The 18,695-nt window shown below is 37.2% G+C and overlaps 1 pseudogene; it reads left to right on the top strand.

Moving 5' to 3' along the window:
• The window catches only part of LOC141713988 (protein DETOXIFICATION 21-like), a 36,696-nt pseudogene extending 19,262 nt beyond the window's left edge, over positions 1-17,434 (top strand).
• The last annotated feature ends 1,261 nt before the right edge of the window (positions 17,435-18,695 follow it).

Genomic DNA, 18,695 nt, shown 5'->3' with positions numbered 1-18,695 from the left:
GGCTTAATCTTGAGTTGATGATATCCCGATCTTAAGTCAATTTTGGAGAAAAACTTGGCTCCCTTCAATTGGTCAAATAGATCGTCAATTCTGGGTAACGGATACTTGTTCTTGATTGTAAGCTTGTTGAGCTCCCTATAGTCGATGCACAGTCTCATACTTCCATCTTTCTTCTTGATAAATAATACCGGGGCTCCCCACGGGGACACACCAGGTCTGATTACTCCTTTCTCTAACAGCTCTTGCAATTGCTTCGCTAGCTCTTTCATCTCATCGGGCGCCATTCTATACGGGGCCTTGGATACTGGTTCCGTTCCAGGTGCTAAGTCGATTGTAAACTTAATTTCTCTATCTGGAGGAAGTCCTGGTAACTCGTCGGGAAACACGTCTGGAAATTCATTCACTACTGGAATATCTTCAAGTTTCGTTGGCTCCTGACTCCTATCAATCACATATGCCACGAAATGCTCGCATCCTTGTCTTAGTAACTTCTTGGCTTGAATCATCGTTAAGAACTTCTTTACTTATTTCGGGCCCTTGAACGTTACTATTCTTTCGTCTGGCGTCTTCACCATTACCTTCTTATTTCGACAATCTATCTGGGCATCGTGCTTAGATAACCAATCCATTCCTAAGATAACGTCAAATTCTCCTAACTTAAATGGTATCAAATTTACACAAAACTTACTACCAGAAATCTCAATCTCACAATTCCCACAAACTTGATTAACAGATACTCGTTCTTGATTTGCTAATTCCACAGTCATTATTTCATTTAAATATTCAACTGGGCAATTTAGATTACTAACAAAATCTTGTGAAACAAACGATCGAGTTGCTCTCGAATCTATTAACACTTTGGCATATAAAGAATTCACATTAAGTGTACCTGCCACGACATCAGTATCCTGGATAGCATCCTTTACAGACATATCAAAAACTCTGGCCCTTGGAGTCTCATTCACTGCTGGAGTAGATCCCATAATCCTCAATGCATTACTGACTGGGGTTGGTGTCTTGCAATCCCTGGATATATGTCCTGGCTTCCCATATTTAAAGCACGTAAATCCAATGGCTGGAACCTTCACTGTTGGATTCCGGATAGGATGATCCTTATTTGCTGGCTCTCTTACTGGCTGATTTCGGCACTCCCTTGAATAGTGCCCTTTCTGATTACACTTGAAACAAACTATATTTAACTTATTACAAACTCCTCCATGCTTCTTCTCACATACCTGACAATCTGGAAAAGTTAATCTCAACTGATTTGGCTGATTCGCATTAACTTGACGGTTGCCCTGGCTTCCGTCGCCTGCATTTTGTCTCTTAAAATTAAAATTTCTTCCTGGCTGAAACTTGCCCTTCTTAAAATTTGGAAACTTCCCTGGTTGTGACTGATCTTCATTCCCTTCAAATTTCCTTTTCTTGCTTTCTTTCTCCTTTTGTGACATCTCACTCTCTGTCTCTGCAATCATAGCCTTCTGTACAACTCCTGCATAGGTATCCAATTCAAAAATGACTACCTTCTCTCTGATCCATGGCTTCAAACCTTGCTGGAATCTCTTAGCTTTCTTCCTGTCAGTATCCACATATGACGGCACATACCTTGACAATTCCTCAAACTTACTCTCATAATCCGCCACCGACATATTCCCTTGCTTTAATTCTAAAAACTTCAGCTCCATCTGGTATTGGACAAACTGAGGAAAATACTTTTCTAAAAATAACTCCTTAAACCTCTCCCAAGTAATAACATTTGTTCCTTCCAACATCTTCATCATCTCCCACCAATAGGTGGCCTCATTCTTCAAATTGTAACTTGCAAACTCAACCTTATGTTCGTCCTTTACTTTTACTAAGGAAAATGCCTTCTCTATCTCCTTTAACCAAACATTTGCTTTAATCGGTTCTAAGGAACCCTTGAATTCTGGTGGGTTTACTACCTGAAAAGTTTTGAAAGTTACCTGGGGATTGGTTTGTCTTTGTTGTTGTTGTGCCAGGTGAACTGTTTGTTGGGCCAAGATTTGAAGAATCTGGACTATTGCTGGGTCTATAGGTCCTGAGTTTGCATTCTGGTTTGTATCATCTTGGTTGTTATTATTGTTGTTGTCAGTTTCTTCATTCTGGGTGTTGGTGCGGGTATTTCTTCTAGGAGGCATTTTCTGTAAAGAATCAAATAACTTATTTAGCTTTTAAATCAAATTCTTTGCATAAAAGAAAAGTTTTGTAAAATAGAAATATCTCTTTTTGAACACAGTTGTAACAGTTGAACTAAGTAAATTGCATGCTTCTTTACAGAATATAAACAGTTATGAAAAACAGGGTACATGGTATCACAGGGGTATAACTGGTGCAATAAATAAGGTAAGGTAAAATAGGTGCAGTAAAATAAATGACAATACTGGAAAGGAAAAAGGTACTGATATATATAGATCACAAGTTTTGGGTAGTACAAGCGTAAAGACGCTTCGAAAGTAAAAGCAAAAAGGGTACAACAACCTACTCACTAGTTAGCATAGCTAGCCTATAAATACAACCCAAAAGTCTACTGATACACACTACACACTACTGTACATACTACACAACCATAATAACACTGCTCAACATCTCTGTCTTTGGATCTCTGACTCAACTTCAAGGAAACTTTGGTCTTGTCAGCCTCTCAAAGTCCTCCATCACCTCAATAGCCCAGCCCATCAATGCATCAGGGCCTCTGCCAGGTAATGTAGCTACATGTAGCCTAGCCTCAAGAACCCTCCGTGTCACATGAATCTCCTCTCGAAGCTCCCTCACACCACGATCAACATCTATAGTCCTAATGATATGTTGTAGCTCTCGAATCTGGGCCAACAAGGAATCACGCTCTAGTAGAAGAGCCTCATACCAGTAGTAAGGAACTGGGGGCAATGTAGACTGGAATGTGGTACTCGCAACTGAATGCCCAGTGGAATCTGAATCAGCTGGTGGGGGGTCCTCTGATAGGTGGCCTCATGCCTGGGGGTGGAATAGCCTGTAATGGTACGGGATGCAACACAGGTGGAGGTAGAATAGCCAACACTGGTGGAACAACGGGACATGGATCTGAAGATGGTACTCCAACTGAAGGCTCTGAGTGATCAGCTGATACAGGGATAAAACAGTCGGCCATCGCTGCTATCTGAAATCATATCGCAATATAAGAATCTCGAACCATGACGCGAATTACACTAATACATGTTATACCATAGCACTCAACCTCTCGACGTTCTATCTTTCTATTCCTTACTTCTAATCCTAATCCTCAACCCATTCCCGTCAATCTAGGCTTGTGTCAGTGACTTATAACCTGTAGCTCTGATACCAAACCTGTGGCACCCTCCAAACCCGAGTCGAAAGTTTGGGGTCCACACACATACACCTTATTAATAACCTGCTTATAACAATGATAAAGATAATAATAATGATATGCAGTGACCCTACTTACTGATTACCACGGACCGCAACAGGTTAAAGTATGCACACAAGCCAACCACACTTACTTATATTACAAACCGTTCAAATCCCAACTATCCAAACTCAGAACTGAGTATTAGACATTATTACAAACTTTTACAAACTCAAATTATCCCAAGAGAAGCCTACTAGCTTAGCTCGATCAACCTGAACCCCTAGCTCTCGCGCTGGATTGGGGATCCTCGTTACCAACCTATTCCTTCTTAACTGGAAAAGAACATAAATAACATCGCACAAATGAGCTAACTAGCTCAGCAAGTCACAATGACAAAACTGAGAATAATGATCATCAGGTGAAAATGGTTACGATATCAAGTGAACAATGAATTATGATTTAGAATTGGATATTATACTTTCATTTTAAAAACCAAGGTTAGGCTGCTGATCAGTCACGCACTAACCCCGAGCAAAGCACACAGCACTGCTCTAACTATTGGATCCAAGGCACACATTGGCCTAACTTGACCATTATATGGTCTGACCATGAATCTGGTCCACAATTTTATAAAAACAATCCAATTCTAACATAATAAAATAATAAGCAGTAATAAATAATAAACAACATCATTAACAACATTGGACGTTCAATAATGAAAATGGTTTCAATCTGCATAGGGATCAATATGGCAGTTTCAAAGCATGGATGCTAGGTAATGAAAGAATTGGATAGCAAAGAAAATAATGTTTCAAGGATTTGGCCTTTCAAAGTATAGGATACAATGGTTTGAGTGTGCAAGCAATCTGGTTCAGTGTTTGATATTTAGTTTGTATGCATTTGTGGAGCAGTATCGTATCTGGGTGCACAACAATCAATGATTTATAAAGAATAAGGTTTACGTCTCAAGATCAATAACTGGAATCAGGGTTTAAGGTTCAGTGCTTCAAAGCACTTGCAATATCAAACAGGACTATCAATCACTACAATATCTCGAGAAAGTTCAGAACACTTGCCTAGTACTAGCTTACTATACTGCACTCGCTTTCAATCACCACTGTCTTACTCCTCGACTACCTGCTTCCCTTTCCTACGCCTTGCCTCTTCTGCTCACATATCATAAGCATCTATCAATATTCAACTTGCACAATTCTATTCGACACATACTTCTATCTACCCTTCGTTTCACCCAAATCCGATTAACGGATTGAAAGTTACGCAATAAACAAGTAACATCGAATACATAGACCGACAGTTAACCAATCATGTCACATATAGCACATACCACATCACATAATCAATGATATAACATTTATAAAGAAGTTTCGGGTTATAAACAAGCTTTTGGATATTTAAAATCATTTTTAAAACATTTTTCGGAATTAAAACAGATCGTTGAATCAATTTTGAAGTAGTAAACAGGGTTCGGTTGGCCAATTCTGGCTTCAAAATAATTTTATAATAATTATCGAGCCTTGAAAACAATTTAAAATAATATTTTAAAGCTCGAAACTATTTTTCGGAATTTTTAAATCATTTTTAAATAATTAAATCTAATTAAATAATTACTTAAAATCAATTAATAATTAATTAATTCAATTAATCAATTAATTCTCGAATTAATTGACTAATTAATCAATTAAAAATTAACTGAAATTAATTAACTAATTAATTCAGATTTATTTTTGAATTAAATATAATTTTTGGAATTAAAATAATAATTTTTGGAATTTTCAGAAATTAAAATCAAATTTTTATAATTAAAATAAATAGGAAATATGATTTTTAAATAATTTATAAACAGGAATCCAGAATATGCAAACTCTGGAAACCTGGGGGACTAAACTGTTTCTTCCCCAAAAGTCCAGGGGCCTGTTTGCAATTTTGCAAACCCCCGCCGTCGACTCGCCGGAGTGTGGCCGGAGAACACGATTCCGGCCACCTCAGGCCACCAAACTGTCCAGAATTAATCTACACATTACCAGGAACTTATTTATGCAATCAAAACACATCAATCATCCCTGTCCTGGCCGGAAATTGGCCAAGAACATTGCCGGTTTCCGGCGAACATCGAAAATCTTCAAAACACAACTCCCTTCGATTCAAGCATCCTCTGTTAACGAGCTATATACCAATCGATTGCAAATTTCATAAGGAATATAATCCACTATAAATCAACAGCTAATAACCCATTAATCAAAAAGCCCCAAATTTCAATTGAAAACATTCATACGGGTTATAAACCCTAATTTTAAAATTCGAGAATTAAACCCACTTTTGAGCATGTTATTGAACTCCAAATCAGACGTATGACATATGAAAATCATCAGGAAAACAAGCTCTACAACATGCAAGCATCAAATCATACAAACAATCATCCGAACAAAAATTCATATTTTTAATAAAATTAATTCGAAAATAAATAATTTTTCAGAAAATAAACCTTGATTTCTGCAGTGATTTGGAACACAGAATTTGATAGAACACCTCAAGACCTTCGTTTTCAGTACTCGAGCTTTTCAAACGGACTTCGGTAACACCTCCGATTGTTGGTTTGATTCTTAGAAAGGTTTATGAATTTATGGTTTTTCTCTGGAAAATTATATATTAGCTGACTGCAAATGATTTTGATACGAAATAAAATACGGTAAAAGGCTATTTATAATTATGGAAAATTAGTATCCCGTTGGATCATTCCAGATATAAAACGGTACATTTATTTATAAAAACTGATTCAAACGGTATCGGTTTTCGGGATAATTATCCAAATCAGTACATTTTGTACTGCGGTCTTGGTCTCAGCGCCTGGTTACACGTACTACGAGGTGATAATTGGGATTGTTTAATAAAAAGCTCCCATTTATCGAAAATACGAGTTTTATTGATTTACCGAGACGAATATTGTATCGAAAATGTTGCGCCGGGACCCGCGCAGGACAAACCGTACGCCGAATCGAAAAAGTCGAAACATGGAATATGCTCGGAATATTACAATTAGGTTAGGAAGGAATTCTCGGAAGAGTTTCGGGTTCCAAAAACATAACCACGGATGACGTCGGTTGGTTCCCGTTTTTATAAAATAGATTTTAAATACCCGGAAAAAGATTTTATGAAATTCATATGATTCCTATAAATTTATAAATCAACATAAAAATAATTAGGAAGATATGACAATTATCTATATTTTATTTTGGACATATAAAAATTAAAATACTCAATTAATAATATTTTTAAACATCCAAACACATTTAACACTTAACAAATAATTCACAGAATAGATACTGAACACATATAATAATTATTTATTAGCAAAAATAATTAGACGATATATCCCGGATATTACAGTTTACAGGAACAAAATGGATGAAAATGGAATTGTTACTGGAAACAAAGCAAGGCTGGTTGTAAAGGTTACTCACAAGAAGAGGGAATTGACTATGATGAGACTTTTGCTCCTAATGCAAGACTAGAAGCAATACGAATTTTTCTGGCATTTGCTGCACACTCAAATTTCAAGGTGTATCAAATGGATGTCAAGAGTATTTTTCTTAATGGTGAACTAGAAGAAGAAGTTTATGTGCAACAGCCACCTGGCTTTGAAGATCCAGAATTTCCTAACTTTGTTTACAAATTACTCAAGGCTCTATATGGATTGAAACAGGCACCTAGAGCCTGGTATGACACACTGTCAGAATTTCTACTCAAACATGGTTTCACCGGAGGTACTATTGATAAGACTCTCTTCTACAAGAAGCATGGTGAAGATATGATCCTAGTTCAAATCTATGTGGATGATATCATCTTTGGATCTACAAATGAAAAGCTTTGTCAAAGATTCTCTAGGCTAATGCAGAGTGAGTATGAAATGAACATGATGGGAGAATTGAGTTACTTCCTTGCCTTCAAGTTAGTCAAAGAAGTGTTGGTATTTTCATCAGCCAAACCAAATATGTGAATGACTTATTGAAGAAATTTGGTATGGTGGATAGCTCACCTGCATATACACCAATGTCTACTGCAACCAAGTTGGATGAAGACAAGAAAGGCAAGAGTGTGGATATTTCAAGCTACAGAGGGATGATTGGATCATTGCTTTATTTGACTGCTAGTAGACCAGACATCATGTTTGCTACTTGTCTATGTACTAGATTTCAAGCCAATCCAAAGGAATCACATTTGATGGCTGTGAAAAGGATTTTCAGATATTTAAAGGGAACTCCAAACTTGGGATTATGGTATCTTAAGGGAACGAGTTTTGAAGTTGTTGGATACACAGATGCAGATTTTGCTGAATGCAGGGTTGATAGGAAAAGTACTAGTGGAAGCTGTCAATTTCTTGGTCAAAGACTTGTATCCTGGTATAGTAAGAAACAACAATCTGTGTCAACTTCCACAGCTGAGGCTGAATATATAGCTGCTGGAAGTTGTTTTGCTTAGGTGCTTTGGATTAGAAATCAGCTAATGGACTATGGTCTAGTGTTACACAAAATTCCTATTATGTGTGACAATACTAGTGCCATATCTATAGTAGCTAATCCAGTTAATCATTCTAGAATAAAGCACATTGATGTTAGGTACCATTTTATCAGGGAACATGTTACAAATGGTACCATTGAGCTCATTTTTGTTCCAACAGAGAAATAATTAGCTGACATTTTTACTAATCTTTTGGATGAAGCAACCTTCACTAGACTTGTGAGTGAAATTGGAATGCTCAATTCTTCATCCTAAGGCAAGAACTCAGCTAATGTGTTGCAGCAGATTAATTTCTAATAAATCAACCTAGTTTGATTTAATTGGAAATTAACTGAAATATGAATTATAAATATTTCAGAATCTCTGTATATTTTTTTTTTAAAAAAAAACTCAAAAATTAACTTAGAATATTTCAAATTCTAAGTAAACTGCTTAGTTGTTAATTTACATCTTAAATGTGTAAAATTAACACAAGGTGGAATAACAGTACTCAAAGGTATAGAGAACTGAGTTCTCGATAAGTCAATATGACTTATCGACAAGTCATTTTAGAGTTCTCGAGTGAGTCCTCGATAAGTCTATTTACAGACTTCTCGAATGACTTCTCGATAAGCTCTATTATGACTTATCGATAAGACAATATAGAGTTCTCTAATAGTGTTAATTCACAGAGTTCTTGACAAGGATATTTTGAGACTTATCAATAACTCAGAACTAAAATAATTTAATTCAATGAATTATTTTAGACAAATACTTTTGGAAAATTTATTTTTATTTCAATTTGATTCAATTCAAATAAATTAGAATCATGTTTAGTCCATTTTCGGACAAACTGGGCATTTATCAGAGTTCTCGATAAATCATTTCTTAGTTCTCGAAAAGAATTAATAAAATGACTTATCGAATGTACCTTTTTCAAATTCAAAATTACTTCTCGATAAGTTTAATATCAAATGTTTATTTGACTTCTCGATAAGTATTTTACTTTTTCTATAAATACCCAGACTTCTCGATACATACACTGTACTTACACTTTTTCGAGATCTCAAGTGACCTAGCTTTCAGATAAAAGGCGATTTCTTTCTCGTTTTTGCTCCTTTCTCAAAACTTTTTCTTACCCACTACTTCTAAACACTAAAATGGCATAAAACATTGTTAGAGCTATCATTCCAGAGAAGGGAACCAACTTTATTGCTTTTCTTGATGCTAACCAAGCCCCTGATAGTTTCAAGGGGTTTGTGAAGTTTCTTTTTGAATCCTATATTGCAGGTGCTTTAACTGCAAGTCTTGTGCTGTATTTGGACGTTCTTCATGAATTTTGGACATCAGCTATAACTAGGACAGTTGTTCTAGAGAATGTCACTTCTATGGTGGTCACCTGCACAATTGGAGGCCAAGAAATTGAGTTTTCAGCTGCTGATGTGAATACAGCCCTGGGATTGCCAACTGAGAACTATGGAGAGATGCCAACTGCAGATGAGCTGAGTGAATTCATGGACTTCATCAACTACAGTGGCTCAATCAACTTGGAAAGCCTGAACAGGACAAACCTTAGGAAGGAATGGTCCTTTGTGTTTGATTCTGTAGTGAGTGCTTTCACCTGCAGAAAAACTAGCTTTGACAACATCTCAAGTGTGGTGCAGAAGCTGGTGTTCTCAATAGCTCACAACAGGCATCTGAATGTTGGGGCTCTAATTCTGGAGGAGCTGGCTACCAGACTTACTATGCCTTTGAAGAATAGAGGTAAAAAAATCTTTTTGCCAAGGTTTATTATGTCTACTTTAGCTCATAAAGTAAATGACATACATTTGTTAGCTGGTATTGATAGTAGTAGAATTGGAAATTATAAGCAAGTGCCCAAAATAATATTTGGCTCACTTACTACAAAGAATAAGGTGAGTGTAAGTCTTAGAATCACTCCATTTATGTTGGAGAGATTCAGGACTTATCCTTACCCTATGCCAGACATGAGGGCTCCTAAACCACTAGATTCAGCTATGGTTCCTGAGCCTGTGGAAGTACAAACACAGGAACACCAACAGGGACCTTCCAAAGCTGCAGCCCCTTCTTATAAACCACTAGATGTTAGCAAACCAACCACTTTAGTCTCTCAAAAGACTGAAATGAGTAAAAAGAAGAGAAAGGAACCAACCCTTGTTATTGTAAATGAGAGTGAAATAGTTCAAACTGAACCAGGGTCACCCTTGGTCAAGAGACCAAAGAAGAGTAAGATACCTGAGTTGACCACTCAAAACACCTTTGTGTCCTCCCAAAAGGGCACAGTTGAACAAATGGGGAGTAAACAGTTACTAGATGCATCTTCTCAACAGGGTTTATCTATTGAAAAGAGCATTCACCCCAATACATCCTGTACTGAGTCAGCACAACCTGCACCTAGAGTGTATGGTAGAAGAAATAAGGATGGCACACACATTGAGGGCACATCATTTGAAGCTCCCTCATCCATTCAGGGGAAGCTACCAACACTCGCAACTGAGCAAACTTCTCTAATCTCTCAAATTTCTTCATCATATAGAGCACTTGAATCTGATTCTCAAGTGCACCAACACTCAAGTGACATGGTTCATGAAACTTTGATCACCACCCAGAACCAACATCTAGATGGTGAGAGGCTACTAGCTGGGGTAGACCTTGAAGACCCCATGGTCACTCTTGCACCTTCATGTGTACAATCATCTTCACAGATGAATAGGTTTGAGGGTAGTACTCTTGAGGGAGAGCTATCTAAATCCTCTCCAATTCAATTGGAGGTTCCTCTAGAAGGAACAACTCCCTTCAAAACCCTAGCTGAAATTGCCTTGGCAGGTGAAGCTAGGAGTACAATTGTCAATGACCCTGTTATGGGAGAGGCAAGTTCATCATATTTATATGACAGTGCTCTGCAAGCTGCACAAAGGTTTGAGGCTGGTGTACATAACAGTAACTCAGTCAAATCCTCTCCAATCCCAATGGAGGTTCCCACTACATGTGGTGAACAATAAACTATCAAAACCACATATTTATCTGTGAGTCAAACTGTGACTTCAGTCACAGGTGGTAATCTGGACATATCTCAACAGCCATCCACATCTCAATCCAGCCAACCACATGTCATGGCTCAATGGCTACAAGATATAGAAGCTCAAAGATATAGAAGCTCAGCCTTCTACAGTTGATGACATGTTGGTAGATCAAATCTCAGGCTTGGCCAATCTCTCTCAACAATTGCTCACTTCAGACATGGGGAACCAGGACTATCAAGCTATACTGCTATGCTTGAATGAAGAGGTTGAACAACAGAAGGAGAAGATAGTAGATGAGGCTGAAGAGGATGGCAATGTAGATGCCTGGTTGTCTGATGACCATGTGGCAGAAATGGATGAAGTTTTGGCTAGATTCAGGAGGGAGTACATAACTATCATGGGAAGTAATGCTAAATCTCTCACTCCTCCTGAAGTCTATGATGCCATCATGGATGTGTACAAAACTCAACTCAAGGCTTTCCATCTCTTTGGAAAGGCCCTTGAAGTAAAATTGACTGGACATGAAGATAAAATCAGGAAGTTGATCAAGGAAAAGATGGATGACATTGTGCCTTCTCAAAAGAACATCAAGAATAAATTCCAGTCTTTCACTGAGCAAATGTCAAGGATGAATCTGGCCTCCATGGAGAAGGAAATGTCAAATATGAAGAGTTCTTTCAAGGCCCTGTGTGAACAAGTTCAAGATCATATCACAAATTCAAATGATATCCGGGTCAAGCTAAATCAAATGCATACTGCTAGGTATGAGCCTTCATTTCTTCTCATGGAGGGTGTCAGAAAAGTTGTTGATGAACACTTTGGGTCCTTCTCAGCTACAACAGTCTCCACTACCTCTACTCCTCAAATAAAAGAACTTCAAGATCAAATTTCTTCACTTCAAGCTTCCAATTCAGATTTATCTTCACAAGTCAGAGCTCTAACCACATTGGTTGAGAGTCAACAGCATGATATCCAGGCCCTAGTGGAGTCCCATAAACATTTATAAATGCATAATACAGTTATTTTGGGAGCCATTATGAAAAAACTCAACATACCACTGCCAACATTGCCTGAAGCTATAAGACCTGAGATTCCTACTCCCCTACTCATACCTGTCACCAAAACTAAGGGGGAGATAGATGCAAGGCTAGCACAATCAAAACTCAAAAGTCAAGTACAAGGTCTAGAACAAGAGAGGCTCTTTATGGCTGCCCAAGGTCCAGGAATGACACAAGAGTTTGACAATTTGCTCACTGGACTAAGGAACTCTCTCAACAACAACTTCTTCACTTACAAAAAGACCTTGGAAAAGACTATCAATTACATCAGGGTGCTGCAGATCCCAGTCAAGGACCAGTTTTTGGAGAAAAGGATAGTGATCAATCTTAATGACTCTGGTGTAGACAGATGTATGCAAGTCAATATCAATTATCTAATTTCTAGAAGAGCATCTGAGGTGGATATTTTGATTAACAAGGTCAGGATAATCACCAATGAAGAGAAAATGCTACTAGCAGAGTTGAAGAAGGCCCATGAAGCTGCATTTCTAGAAGCCTATCTACACCCAAGCAAATGGGTGCACTATATCTGCTCTACAACCAAGCAACTGAAACATTTCCAAGTACCTAAAAACTGTGTCATGGCCAACAGAAGACTGATAATGGTGCTTGAGTCTGGGCTGAAAGGTAAGAAATTGAAGACTAGTGAAGATGAAGCTATGATCAAGATTCTAAGGAGATACATTGATAACCCTGAAGCCAATTTGCCTAAAACTCAAATCAACAAAGATGACTTGGGTGATGATGAGCAAAAGAAAGATGGTCAAAACCCTTCTGGCTCAAACTCAAGTCAATCTAGCAAGGCAATTGGTGGAAAAAGTGATAGTGAGAAAGAGAAGGAGGAGAAAAGTGGATCTGAGACTCAAAGGAGGGGTGGAAGGAGACAAAGACAAAAGAATGATACCTCACAACCCCTCCAAACCCTAAATATCCAAATACCAATTGCTAAATCTTCACATTCAACCTCATCAAAAACTGCTCAACCTCAAACCTCTAAGACTAAATATTTCTACAAGCTCACTGCAAACTCTCTCATCAAAACTCAAATCACTCACAGCCATACTTCCCTGAAAAGACTCAAAATTGTACCTTCATTCAAGCCACCCCATAAAACACACTTCAAAACAGTTGGAATAGGTCCAAAAGAAGCCAAAGTCAAGAGAAGATTCAGAAGACAAAGAAGACAAAGAAGAAGACAACTGATAGCTGAATTTCTCAATGATCATAGATTTGGTGAAAAGGCCATCTGGAACAGATATGATCAAGATGATTTCTAACCTCTAAATGTTGTTGATTCAGATGAAGACTACTTCCAACAGCTAGCTGAAAGAATGATCAGAGTTTGGATTGTTAGCATCAAAGAAGTTAGAATCTACTATAGTGATGGGTCCTTTGAACAGCTTGGAAATAGACTAATAGATTCTCTCTCAATTGTTGAACTGAAAAGGGTGCTAAGCTTGATGAATGGTAAAGATTCAGCCACTAAGGCATGAAGAACAGTATTGTCAGTGTTTGTGGTTAACAGAGAGGAGATGAGAGATGAGCATAGAGCTTTGTTAGCTGAAAAGAGGAGAAAGTATGAGCATGACATTGATGAGTATATTAGAAGATCAGAAGAGTTGAAGGCAGCAGGCAAGAGCAGAATATCAAAGAATGGAAGATTTCTGAATGTAAAAGCTGGCTCTTTGTTAAGATACAGGATAGGGATGTTAGCTAGTTATCCTAAGCCAGATTTGCTAAACTAATGAAGGCTCTAACTGACACCCCCATCCTAGAAGAATTAGAAATAATTGTACAGATTAAGAACATAATTGAGAAAGGATCAGAAAGCTCAGTCTTTACTTAATTATTGTAAACTGTCAAATGTTCAATGTACAAGTGTTGTATCAGCTTTTGTATTTTATTTTCATTCTTTAACTTGGGGTTAGTCTTGTTAACAGGCATGAATTTTTGATAAGCAATCTTCTCACAAATTGGGGGAGATTGTTGTGCAAGACATGCCTGTATCATAACAAGACTAAGTCATATTGACAACCCTAAGATTAGTTGTATTGTAACCTTAATCTGTAATTTATACTTGTAATACTTAATGTCTGTAAAATGTAAATGGAGCAGACTGGAGCATTTTTCCCTAAACAGTGTCAAGCCTAAGAATTCTATCCGGAAGAAGATCAAGAAGGTCATGCCTCAGAAGAATTATGAAGAAGCTTGGAGTTGAATAATTCTGTTTGGTGAAAAACATTTTAAGTCAAGATCTCTACAAGTCACATAATTAGTGTTATAGAGAAGTCATTCGAAAACTCAGAAAGACCTATCGAGAACTCAGGAATTGTCTATCGAGAACTCAGGAAATGCTATTGGAGATATCGATAAGTCAGATACCCATTCGAGAACTCAGAGATATCGACAAGTATACATTCATTAGAAAACTCTGAGTTATCGATAAGCCAAAGTCCATTAGAGAACTCTGAGTTATCGATAAACCAAAATTCACTAGAGAACTCAGAGTTGTCGATAAGTCAAGTCAACAATGAAGTTTCAGAGATATCGACAAGCCAACATGCCTATCGAGATGTCGAGTTCTCTACAGCTTAATTGGAGATCTCGAAGTGAAGAAATTTCTCTAAGTACAGAATTGCAGAACAGTTCAATATCCAAGGTTGCAAATTAACAAACAATTCACACAGCTGGATTGACAAGTCTACAAAAAGCAGCTTGAGAGATGTGCAAGATTAATGGTGAAGATTAACTGACAAAGGAGGATCAACCAATACACAGTGGATGAAGATATGCTAATCTAGATATGGAAATCTCACTTTTCCCTTAAATAGAAGTGATTAGTGACAGGTTAGAAAAGCGATTAGCACTTCTTATTGTTCACTGTGTAAACCAAAGTTAACTATCATATAAAGTTAACTGAGGTCCTTTGTTTAAGATAGGACTGAATAGATTAAAAATTATAATTCTCTCTCAAGAAAGAAGTTAAGTTCTAAACCAAGAACTTAGAGATTTTGTAGCAAAACACTGCTTGATTTTTAATATAAAATTAAGTGAGTTTTGAAGATCTTTGTTTTACATATTTGCATTGTTATTTATGTTTAACATCTATTCTACAAAATCATTGATAACAACAACTGCTAAACCCAAAGTCGATTAAAAAGTAAATATTTAAGCCAAAACACATTCACCCCCCTGTGTTGTATTCATATCTAACAGTAATTAATAATACAAATAATCTTCAATCACAATTGAGTCCTACACAATTATTATTACATACAACACATAGCAGACAGAATATCCATCTATTCCCTAATATTACTACACAGACTCAATTTACCGATATCAATAAAATGATCGATTTTCAAATAAACTTTTGAAAATAATACATTTAAGTAAATATTTTTAGAAATTAACAAGGATCGATATAACACTTAACAATTAGCACATTATCATTTAAGAACACCAACTCGTCAAACAAGAATAAAATATCCACCATTTTATTCCTTTCTAATCAGAAAATCACCTAAACATATTCAAATAATAATAATAATAATTCTGAAAAATATGGGATATTCACCACTCCAATTCTAATAGCTCTAGGACAGGATGAATTCATTGCTGAAGTAGCAGGAATTGTTTCACTCTGGTCCCTATAATATTTTCGTTCATTATATCTTTCACATGCCAAATGTTTCTCCAAACACAGACTAAGAATATGATGATTGCATACTTGTCAGCAATTTCACTGGAAATACATGTTTTTTACTCTCATGGCTCTTGATGGTGAAATACAATTTTGGACTTGGTGGCGCCATGATTTCTACAATTTTGGCATTTTGGATCCATAATATAGGTCAACTTGTTTATGTTTTGGTGGATGGTGCCCAGAGACGTGGAGAGGTTTGTCAATGTTGGCATTTAAGGATCTTTTTCCTATAATCAAGCTCTCTTTGTCATCTGGTGTTATGCTCTGGTAAGCCATAATAATTGGTTTTCATATTACTATATACTCTCTGAGTATTGAATTGAGAACTATGATCACTTTTGCAGCCTTGAACTTTGGTACAATGCTAGTTCTTTTAACAGGAAACATGAAAAATGCTGAAATTGCTATTAACGCTGTTTCTATCTGGTAAAGTTTGTATGCACAATTTCATCCTTTCAGAGTTTAATTAATATGATCCTATAGTTTCTAAGCATTTTAAATTTTCTTTGTTTTGGCAGCCTTATATCAGTGGTTGGGATATTATGATCGCTTTTGGTTTTTTCGCTGCAGCTAGGTAGTACCTACTCTGTTAATTGTGATGTCAGACATTCGTCCTTCTGTCTTTCTATATTGCATTTTCCACCACTATTTACATTTTATTCACCAAATTGTACTTGTTTGAAACAATCCAGTGTGAGAGTCTCGAATGAGCTTGGAAGAGGAAGTTTAAGAGCTACAAAGTTCTCCACTATGCAAATAGTGCTAACATCATTTTCTATTGAATTTGTGCTATTTATATTTTTCTTATTTTTCCGGGAATGGGTTGCTTACATATTTATAAAGAGTACAGTACTGAGGTAGTGACTGCTGTTGATGATTTTTCAACTCTATTGGCGTGTTCCCTGCTTCTGAGCAGCATTCAACCAGTTCTTTCTGGAAAATTTGTATTAAAGGTTTAGTGTTAGTTGCTAGTACTTGGAGTCATGAATTGTTTTTACAAAAACTATCAGGAAGGGTAGGGAAAATTTGATTTTAGAGAGAAAAAGATGCTTTTAAAAATATTGTTCTCACACTTCTATATTTGTACATGTAAAACAGTGACTCGATGAGCCACTGTGGATTAACAAGGGTGCTTCATTTATAGGTGTTGTTGTTGGGGTTGGCTGGCAAAGAACCGTGGAATATCTGACCATTACATGCTATTACGTAGTTGGAATTCCGGTTGGAGTTGTACTTGGTTATTTTATGCAGTTGGAGGTTAAAGTGAGTGTTTACATCTCCCATCTCCCTCCATCTGTGTTTTTTGACTTGTAAGAATAGAATATCAATTAAACTATCAAAGATAAGCCATGAAGATCAACTGAGATGCGACTGTAAGTCTGTAATTGAGTCCTACACCACCAAACTATACATGTAACAAATGTGCACATACACCATGTAGTTTAAGAGCCATCCTCAAATCAATCACTACGTCTTAATTTTTTTTTCCGATTGTCAACTACTCAGGCACTCTGTATACTTACTAATTCTATAAAAAAATATGGTTTGTAGGGTGTTTGGGTTGGAATGTTAGTGGCTACGCTCGCTCAAACTGTTGTACTAATGTTACGTACATACAAGACTGACCGGGAAAAACAGGTAATGTGATTGTCCATTATTTCATAATTTCTAGATGAATTTATAATGTTTACAGTTATTAAAGGTATGCGCTGACAACTTTGATATATCGGTGAGATGGATTTAGTACACTCTTAACACCAATAACAACTTCAATAGCAAATTAAACCAGTTACTAATAATATAAGCACTCTTACTAAGATCCAATTACAGATTTGATGGACAAAGACGGAAAAGATAAATAAACTTTCGAGAGGTTCATGCTCTCCTAAGAAGAAAAGTAAAACACTGATAATTGTTCTCGATACCCATTTCCTCTTGGTTTCCCCACTATAACTTTCTATCCCTGAGAAATTATGTCTCTGCCCTTAGGCTTGTCTTGGGCCTGCGTCTACTGAATGTTAGTAGTTTTTGAGAGTTGGGCCGGTCCATTACATTACCCCGCTCCTAGAGAATGACCTTGTCCTCAAGGTCGAAAGCTGGAAATTGCACCCCAATCTGCTCTATATCCTCCCATGTTGCTTCGAAGCTAGGAAAATCTTTCCATTTGATTAAAGATTGCGTCCTTGTGATGTGTCCTTCCTGCCCTGACGCCCAGAATTACCAATGGTTCCACCTTTAATTCCAGATCCGTAGTGAGTTGAGCTGGAAAAGTAGTCGAGAATTGCGTGTCACCTATACTCTTTTTTAACTGTGAAATATGAAATACAGGGTGTATTTTGCTATGGGAAGGTAACTCGAGCTTATATGCCACTCTCCCAATCTTTTGTACCACAGCAAAGGGGCCATAGAAACGGGCTGCTAACTTTTCAAAGGGGCGTCGGGCTAAGGATTGCTGACGATAAGGTTCTAGTTTAACAAACACCTTCTCCCCCACTAGAAAACTCTCCTCCCTTCGTTTTCGATCAGCTGCTTGCTTCATTATATTCTGGGACTTCATTAAGGTCAAATGTAACTCATCTAAGACAGCATCTCTCTCCTGTAACCATTCCTCCACCGAATCCACAGTCGCTTGTCCCCTTCCAATACGCAAGACATGAGGGGGCTCCCTTCCGTAAACAACTTTAAATGGACTGAGTTTGATAGACAAATGGGGGGTTGTATTGTAGGAGAACTCTGCCCAAGCAAGCCAGCGAGCACATGATTTTGGATTATCTCCCACAAAGCATCTCAAATAGGTTTCCAACCCTTTATTGACAATTTCCGTTTGACCGTTGGTTTGAGGGTGATATGCCGTACTACGCCTCAAATATGTCCCTTAAAGACGGAATAATTCAGTCCAAAAGTGGCTGAGGAAGACCTTATCTCTATCTGATATAATGGATACTGGGAAATCGTGAAGGCGAACTATCTCGCGCATAAAAACCCTTGCTACTGTTGAGGCATTC

Source organism: Apium graveolens, chromosome 3 (assembly GCF_009905375.1).
Source record: "Apium graveolens cultivar Ventura chromosome 3, ASM990537v1, whole genome shotgun sequence".
Taxonomy (NCBI): Eukaryota; Viridiplantae; Streptophyta; class Magnoliopsida; order Apiales; family Apiaceae; genus Apium; species Apium graveolens.
The sequence above is the reverse complement of the archived record's forward strand: the minus strand, read 5'-3'. Positions and strand labels throughout refer to the sequence as shown.